The 12,965-nt window shown below is 34.7% G+C and overlaps 1 long non-coding RNA gene across 1 annotated transcript; it reads right to left on the reverse strand.

The window, feature by feature from the left end:
• Positions 1-8,334: 8,334 nt before the first annotated feature.
• LOC108342950 (uncharacterized) lies at positions 8,335-11,878 on the reverse strand. The gene is made up of 2 exons (XR_001833447.2): positions 11,631-11,878; positions 8,335-9,195 (listed from the first exon to the last, which is right to left on the reverse strand). It is a non-coding gene; the product is annotated as an uncharacterized LOC108342950 (long non-coding RNA).
• Between the last annotated feature and the right edge of the window lie 1,087 nt (positions 11,879-12,965).

A 12,965-nucleotide genomic window follows, 5' to 3' on the forward strand; every position in this document is an offset into this window, starting at 1 on the left:
GAGCAAACTGACATAGGTCACCAGCCCATTCTGTATTTAAAACTTGTTAATGGAATCAAGGTCATACTGAATGGTGTGTCCTCTAACATAGCTCCTATATTCCTCAGTGGAATAATCACCCAACCGCCTTGCATTGGTGTAGAACTCTTTTACAACTACTATGTTTGCTGGTGCAGGATAAATGGATAGTCTCTCCCAATTCCTATTCTCCAATTGCTCTCCAAACTGTGGAGCAAAATTAAGTATCAACCCAGCCTTCCTTTCCATCAATAGCCTTCTATCTTGGACAATACTGAAATGGCGCTCATGCTTGTAGGAAAGGAACTTGCAAGAATAAGAGCGTTTTGGTTCCTTATCCTTCCTCTTGGATCCTATAGTCTTGATTCTTTTGCCCGATAAGGAGGCCATCTCTACATCAAACACAATTCACAAAACCACAAGACATATTGTTAAGCGTTAGTAGACCACAAAAAACTCCTTAAAACCATTCCTATCACCGCTGAGGGCAAACAAAACCCCTAAGCACAACCTGAGCAGCAAAACCAACAAGCAAAAAGACTCAAAACACCATTCTGTAGAAATCGCGCTTAGGGGAAATTTCCGCTGAGCGGCGATTCTGCAGATTTTGCAAAATGCTCCAAAAATGCTTCTAATCTCCATCCACATGCAATCTTCCTAGTTCCAGACCCAAATCAAGTAGTTTAATCGGTCCAAACAATAATTAATTCATGTAATCATGCACAAAAATCAAAATCCATCAAGAATCATGCTTAGACAACCATGTTCATACCAATTCATGCTTTTAAAAAACCTAGAATGTAAAATTCTTGTACTTATTTGGGTGGAGATGCTAGATGAGTGAAGAATACTCTAGGAATGTGAAAAAAATCAGCCCCTAACAGCAATGCTCTTACCAAACTCCAAACTTGGATGGAAACTTGATGCAAAAGTGGTTGAAAGAGTGATTTTATGAAGGGGGGAGAAGGAAAAACTGTAGAGAACTCTTTGGAGAGTGCTTTTATTAAAAATTATAGAAAATAGGCCCAAGTCCAATTAAATGGCGCTCAACGACACTTTTGCCGCTCAGCGGTAAGTGCGGCTCTTCAAGATGACGCTCAGCTGCAGTTTTAGCCCTTAGCGGTGACTGCGGTGCTTCAAAACGCCGCTCAGCAGTAAAAGTTGAGCTGAGCGGTGAATGCGTCTCTTCTTTTGTGCACTTTTACTTCCTTTGTTGAGTCCACCTCCTTACTACTTCAAATTTTTTCATTTAATTCATCTTAATTCCTGCCAAAATAAGGAAAACCAAGCATAAAACCCATCCAACTCTCTTATTTCCAAAACTTATGTAAAAACATGATTCCAAGCTAGTTTCTAAGTCATAAAGGTTGTTTTTAATATCAAAATTAAGTATAAAAATAACGGTTTTCCAACCGTTATCTCTATGGTGGTTGTGCTAGTGAAATAGCCATGGGTGGTCCTGGTGGATGCGGGTCCAAATTTTTAGCAACGTTGACTATGTTTGGTGCATTTGGACTTAAGTTGGGCCTGTAGGTCAATGTTGGATTTCTGGTTTGAAATTGGGCTAGAACTAAATTGGTTTGAAATTGGATTTGAACTATATTAGGTCTACAGGATTCATTATTATTAATAAAAATAAATTGTAAAAGGGAGAAAAAGGGAAAACATTAATTTATAATAATTATTAAATTATTATTTTTATAATTATGGAAATAAAATTATTAATATTAATTGGAAATAAAAGTAATTGAAAATAAAATTGGAAATAAAATTAATTGGGTTGGAAAAGAAAAATAATGAAGTCTTAATTATTAATGGTTTAAAAAGGAAATAATGGAATAAGTTGTTACTTTTGTCTAGATGTTAAATAATATATTTTTGTGATTATTGTTTGAGTGGAACCACGAGGTATATCTTTATTGGATTCACATTGAATATGATGAATTTTTATATGTTAAGGTGTGAATGATGAGGTAGATAGTATTTAGTTTTATTATCAATTATGTTTGATTGACTTTATGAAATTATAAGTTTTAAAAAAAAAGTGAAGATGGATAAATTGAGTTACAAATTGAATAGCTTCGGGTGAAGTTGGGGTCTTGTTAAGTGGTATACACTTGAAGAGAGAGAGACATGTCTATCTTGTACCGTAAATCCTGACTTTTGGACTATCTACTATGTTATATGGGCCTGTATGGGGAAGCTACAAGTGGTATGATTATGAACCTATATAGGGAAGCTACAGGTGGTTTGATTATGAACCTGTGTGGGGAAGCTACAAGTGGTTTGATTATGAACCTTTATAGGGAAGCTACAGGTGGTTTGATTATGAACTTGGGGAAGCTACAGGTGGTATGATTATGAGCCTGTCTGGGGAAGCTACAGGTGGTATGGTTATGAGCCTGTATGGGGAAGCTATAGGTGGTATGGTTGGGTACAGGAGACAAACCAATGTCTTTCTTGATGATGATGGGAATTTGTAGTGACGATGTGTTGGAGACTTTGTTGATAGGATAACGTTGATGGTAGACTCGTGAAAGGGTTAATGAGGATAATGATGATGGTAAGGGTGTAAAAAGGATTTTGTTAGTAAGATAGCGCTGTAGATGATTGATTTGTTATTAGGTTTGTGTTTGCTTCTTATGTATAGATTTTATTGTTATTGGTTGTGCTGTGGTAGCTTACCCATATTTGTTTGTGTTTGTGGTTGTGTGTGTCTCGCAATGATCGTATAACTTTTGGTTATACGGGAGCAGATGTTGCAGATGCATGATAAACACACGAGAGTGGGAAAAAGACTTGTGTTATCTAAAGTTTTGTGTTATAAATTTTAGAAACAATGTAATTGGATTTATTTTATTTCGTTTTAATTTTAGTAATTTTGGTATTATATAATTGGATTTCCACGATGTGATTAAAATTTAAAAATTTTAAATTTTACACGTAATCGGGACATCCCAAAGATCGGATGTTACAATGCGACGACGCATTGAGTGGTGGCGCAATGAGGGGTTCTGTTCTTCTGCAGGTGCGTTAATGGCGGAGAATGAAGGAATCACGACTCTTGGTTTTGTGGTTTTTCTGAGTGTAACTAGTTGTCATTTTGGAGTTCGGTGATGACGATGCTAGGGTTTGGTGGCGGCGGCGCGACATTTTCACCCTTTGGGGGCAGATTTGGTAATGCGGGAGTCTCCTCTTCAGTTTCTAGGGTTTTTCTATCTCTTTCATTCCATTGTTCATCTAGTTTCTCCATGATAATGGGGAACTAAACCTTATTTGTTGTTGGGAAAGATGTAACCTCTTAAACTCTCATGTATTGAATTGATTCTTATTATAAAATGCTTTACTTCATTAATTGTTAGGGTTTTTCCTCTACACTCTATGCATGCGTTGTTTAACTCATTCAATTGCATGATTATTGATTTTGTCACTATGGACAGATATGAGAAAATCTAGAACTAGGGAAATTCTCCCAAAAGCAATATTACCTAGACAATGAGATAGGAGGGTTGGTTGCCTTTAAGCTTCTGTGTGAATGTAATGCTTGATTAATTGCTAGAGAAACAAGACATTGTGAACTAGTAATTAGGAGTAGGCTTTCTTCACCGAGACATCAGGTTTAAGGTAAATTAGAAAGTGGCATTAACATTAATGAAGAAGATGAATTCATATATGCATGAGAGTAAATTAGGTGAAATCTAAACCCAACAAAAATATCATCAACTTCATCCATTCATTCTTGTGTTTAGCCTCAATTGATCAAATTGCATTCATGTTTATTTTATTGCATTTGCATTCAAAACCCCCAAAAATTTCTTCTTTAAAGTCGTAATTAGTTGAGTAATCACATAACTATTTAGTGTCGTGAGTCTCTTGGGAAACGATAATTGGTCTTACCATTTATTATTACTTGATATGATTCGGTACACTTGCTGAGGTGTTAACAGGGTGTTTGCATGAATTGAGCAAGGATATGGACAGAGTACAGGTCGGCTTACGGTGAGATAGATTAAACGCCCCACCAACCTTCAACATTGTTTAGGGTTTGACAAAGGAGTGCCTGTGGCCAAGAAAAGTTGATGATTTTGATCTAAGAGGAAACTTGCAGGTTTAGCTCCCGGTAAACCAGCCTCAGTAATAATATCAAGTGCATATTTGTGTTGACACAATAGAATGCCAATAGGACTACGAGCCACTCCGATGCCCAAAAAATATTTTAATAGGCAAAGATCTTTCATGTGGAAACAAGCACTTAAATATGTCTTAAAGGACATAATAACTTTACTATTGTTGTCAGAGATGATAATATCGTCAGCATAGACTAAAACATTAACCTGAATGTGATCTCGAGATAGAGTGAAAAGAGAATAATCAGAATATGATTGAGAAAAACCATACTTTTTAAGAGCTCCGGCTAGCTTTGCAAACCAGCAGCGAGGAGCTTGTCTTAAGTCTTACAAAGACTTGTGTAACTTGCAAACTTGGTTGGATCGTTGATTGGTAAAACTAGGAGGCATCTTCATGTACACTTCTTCATCAAGATCACCATGTAAGAAAGCATTATGGACATCCATTTGGTGAAGTTCTAATTTCTTGGCAACTACAACAGAAAGGAATGTTCTAACAGTAACCATCTTGGCCACAGGTGCAAAAGTCTCACGATAGTCTAGGCCTTCAACTTGATGATTACCCAAAATCACGAGTCAAGCTTTGAACCGTTCAATAGACCCATTTGCACCCGATGGCCTTTTTGCCCGAAGGAAATCATTGCACTTCGAGAGCTTGAATTTCTTGCTGCATTGCAAGGAGCCATCTTGGGTCTTTGACAACTTTAGCAAAGGTTCGTGGTTCTGTCCCTGTAGTTGTAGCTGCCAAAAAATGCCTATGTGGTAAAGAAAATTTATTTCAACTTATTGCCAAGCGATATGGCCTACCTGGGGAGCATGATAGAGTGGTGGAACACATGGAGGGGTTTATCTGGAAAACTGTGTTAGTCACAAAATCGCATAGCTTAGTAGATGGAAATTTGATGCGATGACCACATCCCAATGTTTTAGTGGAGTCAGTGTTTCTTGTTTCCCTCTCGGATGTTGTATCTCCTTGTTGTGTTAGATAAATAAAACATTGTTCAGTTTGTTGTTGTGCCTTAATAGTTGTTGTAGTGGAGTTAGTGTTTATTGTTCTTCCATCGAATATAGTATTGATTGTAGGTGTAGCAACCATGTCTTGAGAAGAGAATGAAACAACAAGGCTAGTTTGCTTACTATCATCATAGGAAATAGGCAATTGATCCATGACATAGGGAAATTGATCTTAAAAAAAATAGCATCTCTTGAGACAAAGAAAATTCCTAACTCTAAGTCATACATTCTCCATCCTTTTTGTCCATAAGGATATCCCAGAAAGACACCTATTCTGCTTCTAGTTGCAAACTTATCTCCCTTGTGATTTTAATTATGCACATAACATAAGCACCCAACAACTCTAAGGTGTGTAAGTGAAGGGGGTGTTCCATATAAAATCTCATAAGGAGTCTTGCCATGCAACAATGGGGTAGGCGTTCTATTTATCAAATGACATGCAGCCAATACACATTCTCCCCAAAATTCAATTGGAAAATGAGCTTGGAATTGTAGTGCACTAGCCATATTTAGAATGTGCCTATGTTTGCGCTCCACTCTACCATTTTGTTGTGGTGTGCCTACACATGAGCTTTCATGTATGATTCCATGATCATGAAAATAATTCCTTAAACCAAGATTGCTCTTATGTGAATGCTTGAACAGAGAATGTATGTTGTCCAGGATTTTACTGTAATGTTAGTCAAAGACAAATTCAAGTGATCTTTTATCATATTTTTCAATCTTAAATTTTTACGTTGTTAATTCCAAATTGAAATCACAAATGTTATGATCAGTAATTGATCTTGATAAATAATTTTAATTGAATAACGTAACTCAAATTCCCTTGGGAGAACGATACTCTTAACTTAATGCACTGTATTACTTGAACGATTTGGTATACTTACCAAAAGGTTATCAAGTTTTTGGCGTCGTTGCCGGGGAATTTGATTGTTATTGTTATTTCAATTATTGATTGTTTATCAATTTCAATTATGTTCCATTATCTGTATATCCATTGTTTTTAATTTTTGTATATATATTGTGTTTTGTTTCTGTTATTATTTCTTTCGGTTGATCACTTGAGATTGTTGGTCTACATGAGAAGCAGAAAATCTGAAAATTTATTGTTTGATTCTGAGATTGAGAGAACAGTTGTAGGAATAACAGTAGACATAGGAAAGAAAATAGGAAAAAAGAAGCTAGAGAATTTAGCTTGCTTGCTACTTCCAACACTTTTTCTTCTTCATATCAAGAGGATAAGGATATGGAGGGAAATCATGATGATGAACAACCAAGAGTTAGGCATACTTTGGAAGATTATGATGTTGTGTCAATACCTTTAACCTTCAATAGTATAGCCCGACCTGTGGTGAATGCTGCTCATATGGAAGTGAAGCCAGCGTTGATTCATCTTATTCAGAGCAATCAGTTTACTGGACTGTCCCACGAAAATCCTTACGATCATCTGACAACTTTTAATGAGATCTGTAACACTGTGAAAATTTTACATGTGCTAGATGTAGCAATCAAACTAAGTCTTTTTCCCTTTTCTTTGGCTGGAAATGCCAAGCTTTCGCTAAATTCTTTTCCTGAAGGAAGTCTGACTATTTGGGATGATGTAGTGGCAAAGTTTTTGAACAAATATTTCCCCCAATCCAAGATCAATAAAGGAAAGCAAGAAATTTCCTCCTTTCAACAAGAGCCCGAAGAGTCGTTGAGTCAAATATGGGATAGGTTCAAGGGATTGTTAAGAAAAACTCCAATTAATGGATTTGATGTGCCTACTCAATTAAATCTTTTCTTAGCAGGTTTTAAATCTCACACTAAGTTAATGCTAGATGCCTCAGTTGGAGGTAACATTAGGTGGAAGACGCCTGATGAGGCACATGAGTTAACAGAGAATATGGCATCTAGTGATAACGATGTCCAAAGTGAGAGAGTGCAAACGCAAAAGAAAGGCATGTTTGAATTGCAATCCCAAGATGCCTTACTAGCTCAAAATAAAATCATGACTCAACAGTTTCAATCTTTGATGAAAAAGTTGTCACAATAACCAATAGAACTCCAAACTGTATCTCAGGCACAACATATTCAAACTATGAAAGGTTGTGAATTGTGTGGTGGAGAGCATTAAAATGGACAGTGTGTTATTCAATTCAATGTTAAGGAGGAGGTTAATTACATGGGAAATCAAGGCCTGTTAAACTGTTTTTCGTCGCGCAAAAACAGAACAAACTCAGTTTCCCCACTAATGTAGTAGAGGGATAACCAAGGATCAATCCAAGGACTCAACTATGATTAAGCTTCAGAGTGTAAAGTTAATTCTTGTAATTATTTACTATTTAACTATAAAAACAAGGTGGGGAAATAGAAAACGAAACAATGAAATTAAAAAGAATAAGAAAATCTGTTTAAGGAAAGAAAGAATATGAACTAAAAAAATAAAAGAAAATAAAAATCTAAACTACCTAAGACAGAAATAGAAACTAAACTAATATGAGAATTACATGACACTAAAATGACTTAAAACTAAAACTGGAAACAAGCAACTCAAATTGGAAATTTAAAAGCTATATGAACGAAAATGAAATTGAACTATAGAATCTCAATGGTGAAACAAAACAATACCAAATTAGAAAATTTAACATGCACAATTCAACTAATTCAAAACTTAGGGAATCAACACAGAATCAAGTCGATTACTATCAAAACAATAAAAAATCTCAAAGCAGAATTTAATTCAAAGGTAAATGCACATTAGAGTGAATAAAAGAGTGTTACGAATCTCAGGAAGACATCCTCTTAAGGTGAATCCCACCATGGGGTATTCTAGCTCATATTTCAGAACCTAATTTTGACTATTTCCACTCATTCATTCCACCAATATACAAAACACCTCTGAACTAAATCAACCAGAAATTATGAAGCAGAATCAAAGAATGCTATTTCTACAAAAGTAAAATCATGTGCAATCAAAAGATTAACAAAAGTATAGACAGAATAAAAACACAAATTCAAATGAATCATGCATTGGACTCATCTCTGACTCGAGAAGACATCTCGAAAATGAATGCTCACTACGGAGTCATTTGATTCCAAAAAGGAATTTCAAAGATGCAGAGAATCAGAGTCCAATTCAATTTCTCAAACATAACAAGCACAGAAATCAAAAATAGTGAACAAAATCAAAACGTAAACGAGAATACGAATTTTAACTTTATTAATATGGAAAAAGGAAAATTACAAACACTTTACCAGAAATCACCTAATGAGGAGCTCACGGATTGTCACGGTTCCATGAATCTCATCAGCGAAATCCAGAATCAAGAACAATATCCTATTCTAAAAAAAGCGAATAAAACCCTAAACTCTAGAACGGAGAACTGTAAACTAAAAAGGTTAAAAGTGTGTGAAGAAGTGTTCTCTGTATATGTATTTACATCGTGAAAGCCCTTTATATAGGGTCGAAAAACGAAAAGAGAAAAGAAAGGGGGAAAAGATCAAAATGGGAGAGGGGAAACCTTGCTTTGACGCTTCGAGCTTCTCCTTGATCCAACGGTCTCCAAAAGCTTTACTCGTCAACCATTCCAGCCCAGCATACCTCCGATCACGATTCTGCTTCTCCGGTCCGATTAGCTTCTGGGCCGGCTTCCTTTTGGGCCTTGTAGCTTGTGTTCTTAATCACTACTCTGGTTCTTCTCTTTTGTTGGAACACGAACCCTAGGTGCAGGGTTGAGAGAATTTGGGGAAAGAAGCTCCCTCTTGCACAAATGAAGCACGAAGTATAGGGAACTCCCAGCCTTTTCCCCTTCTCGCAGCATGAAACGTTGCGTTTCATTAAACCATCCAAAAGGGCTTCAGCCCAACTCCATTGCAGCAAGAATCAGCCATTCCAGAACAGCAACGATTTGAACGAGTGAAACCAACAACGGCCTAGTTTCCATCCATTCAGCCTTGGCCCAGCATTTTTTGGCCCAGTCAATCTCAGCACACTTCAACCTACTGCTTGGCCCTCTTCAATTCATTTAGCACCAGCCCCTTTCTTCATTAATATCTACAAATATTAACATATCAATTAAAAAAAACAAACTGGTAAAATAAAGTGAAAAATAGAGCCTAAAAGAAATGAAATTCTATTTTAAATTTTCTTAATATTTTTCTAAAAGAGAAAATACCTAATTATTTAAAAACCTATTTTATTTAACTAAAAAGGGAAAATTAACACTATTTCTATCAAAAACCTATTTTTACCCTATTTATACTAATCAATCTTAATTCTAGAAAATTAAAAACTAAAGAAATCTAAGAAATGATTTTTAACAAAGAAAAACATGTAAATCTAGAGTGTTATCTAGGCCGTCAAGGAAATTTTGGAAATTATAATCAAGTATTGAGACCTCATCCTAGCATGGGTCAAGCTAGTTCTAGTAGACCACCACAACAACAATTTCAACAACAACTTTCTTTAGCTGATAGGACTTCAAAGTTGGAGGAAACACTTCACCAGTTCATGTAAGTATCCATCTCCAACCATAAAAGCACTGAAGCTTCTATTAGAAACTTGGAGACACAAGTGGGTTAACTTGCTGAGAAGCTTGATGAGAAATCTGAGAGAAACTTGTGGCTAAGAATGAAGTTCAACCCATGGAGGAATGTAATGTCATAATAACCAGAAGTGGAAAAGAAGTGGGGTTTGATTACAAGGAGAAGCCAACAAATAAAGAGATTCAAGCACAAGAAGAGGATGATCAAAAGAAGTTAATTGAAGAAGAAGAAAGTAGAAACAAGAAGGAAGATGAAAGAAAAAAAGAGAAATTGTTGGTGAAACAACTTCCTTAATTATCCTAAAAATACTTCACAAAAGGATAAAGAGAGACAAATGGATCGGTTCAAGAAGATATTTAATCAACTTGAGATTACTATGCCTTTGACTTAAGCACTACAACAAATTCCTGCTTATGCAAAATATGTGAAGCAATTCCTCAGTAAAAAGAAAAAGTATTTAGATGAGGAAACAATTGAAGTGCAAGGAAATTGCAGTGCAATTATTGAGAAATTTCTACCTCCAAAAGTCAAAGATCCAAGGAGTTTCACTATTTCCTGCACCATTGGAAATCATGATATAGGAAAGGCTCTTGTTGACTTAGGGTCTAGCGTCAATTTGATGTCCCTAGATATGCTAAAAAAGATTGGTGGCCTTGAAGTCAACTCAACAACAATGATCTCGCAAATGCCAGATAGGTCCATTAAGCATCCCTATGGTGTAGTGGAAGATGTTGTGATTAAAGTTGATTAACTAAAATTCCCTATTGATTTTGTAGTAATGGAAATGGAGGAAGGTGTAGATATACCTCTAATACGAGCATCGCGACCCGTACAAATTTGATGTGCATTAAATAATACAGTATAGTCTAGGAATTGACTCCTAGGTCGTCTCTTAAGGACCAAATGTGGTTTAGTTTTCGATTTAAACACGAAGTGGGGGGGTTTTAAAATTTTTTTGGTTTTTTTTTTTGCAAATGAACTAAATTAAAACTAAAAATTAACTTTAAAAATAGTAAACGTGAAAACAGTGAAGTAACATTCAAAACATTAAAAACCGAAGGGTAAAAGATATCAAAATAAAATTAATGTGGGAACACTAAACGTAAAACGTTAAACACAAAAATAAAAGCATTAGTAAAAACATACCGTAAAAATAAAACTACAACGGTAAAAACAAAATTAAAACAGTGAAACGAAATTTAAACAGTAAAAACGATTTTGCTACAGTAAAAACGAAAATACAGCAAGGTAAAACAGTAAAAAATAAATCTGGAACAGAAAACTAAAATACAGAAAACGAAAATACAGAAAAACGAAAATACAGTACATAGTAAATACAGAAAATAGTAGAAATAGAAAATAAATTACAGCAGTAAATTTTTACAACAAAAACAGTAAATCTGAAATAGAAAAAACTGCAGTACAGAAAATGAAAATACAGAAAACAAAAATACAGAAAACAGTCAAAACAGTAAAACAGTAAATTTTAGAAAATAAAATTACAACAGTAATTAATAATAGCAAAACAATAAATACAGAATTGCAGAATCCAAATAACAATAATACAGAAACAGTAAAAAAAGAATACAGAAATACAGTAAAACAGTCAAATACGAAAAACAGTAAATTGTAAAATATGAAAACAGAAACAGAATTACTGCACAAAATATAGAAAACCAAATTACAGTAATTAATTCAAAGTGAAATAATTTACATCAGAATAAAAACAACAGCCAAAAATTAAATTGTAGAAAAACAAAGTTCATAATTTTAATTACAACATAATTTAAATTACAGCAGCAGAAATGAAATTACACGAGAAAAATAAAAATAGTAACATATTTGGAAGTTCAGAAGATTAAATCAAACTTACATTGAATTGAAATTGATTATAGCAAACAAAGAAAATGAAATTGGAAACTATGGTTCTTTTATCTGTAAAACCTGGTACTGCCGTGCGTGCTGTGTGTGCAAACTGGATCAGCCCCCTGCTGCCTCCTCCTCCACACGACTCCTCTCCCTCCAAACTCTGAACCTCCTCCCTCTTTTAAAGCAAAATCCCAGACGTTTTGTGCTCAAGGATGGTGCATAATGAAACCATGGGCCCTCCACTATTTAGTGCTGTGAATTTACTCCAAAGAAAAGACAAACGTGAGGATAAGAGCTCCCTTCACACGTCCAATTAAGTGCACCACTTCTTCATTTTAAAACAAAAGAAACTTCTCCGTCTCCTTCATTCTCTTAAGCCAAATAATTCAATCCCTTCAACAAATAATGACAAATCATGCTGGGCCCTTCTTCAATATTAATTTCTCTTCTTCCAAATGTCCAAAATTATTATCCAATAATTCCTTAAACTTAATAATGCAAATAATTAGTTTCAAATAATTCAAATTAATTAAAATAAGAATTTCTGGACAAATTAAGCACAATTAGGAAAAATAGGATAATACTAAACATTAAAGCACAATTCCTTGATTAAATCCGATACAATAAGTTAAGTGAAGTCAATAAAATATTGACTCATCAACCTCTCATTCTTGTAAGACCTTTCATGAAGACATCTAAGGTTGTCATTCATGTTGACGATGTAACTGTGAAATTAAAAGACCAAGATGAAGAGGTGACATTTAATGTCTTTGAAGATGTGAAGCAAAGTCAAGAGGAAAAGACTAGTTCTAAAGTAAAAGATGAAGTTTTAGCAGTTACTAGTCTTTCAAGGCAAGTTGCCAAGTTGGCCAAAAAGAACCTTAATTGTTTCAATCCAAAAGTGAAGGAAAGAGATGAAGATAAGGAGGAGCAAAGAATTCACCAACAATCTGATGTGAAAAATGATGAACTCAAACCTAGCAAACTTGTGAGTCATAAGAATAGGTTATGGGTTATCAAGGACATAAAGGCAAATGGAGTACTCGAAAATGAGGCAATTTAATTCTATTTTCATTTTACGGTCTTGCTTCGTTTCTCTTATTTTACTTATTCATTTCATTTCCAATTCTGTTACCTTGTTCTCCATTTGGTTTTGTTGCTAATTTTATATTTTGCTGCTTATTTTACATTTTATTTTGCCTTTTATTTTCATACCTTAATTAGTCAATGAATTACATTTTGTTGAGATTGTTGATATCTCAGTAATATCTCTGTTTGTTTTTTATGATGGCAACACATAATTGATAACACATGTATAATCTGTTATTTTGTGTTACACTGTGTTACATGTTCTATTGCTTACATGCTATATGATTTTGATCATTGTGTGAATCTGTTTAAAGCATTTGG

Source organism: Vigna angularis, chromosome 6 (genome assembly GCF_016808095.1).
Source record: "Vigna angularis cultivar LongXiaoDou No.4 chromosome 6, ASM1680809v1, whole genome shotgun sequence".
NCBI classification, from domain to species: domain Eukaryota; kingdom Viridiplantae; phylum Streptophyta; class Magnoliopsida; order Fabales; family Fabaceae; genus Vigna; species Vigna angularis.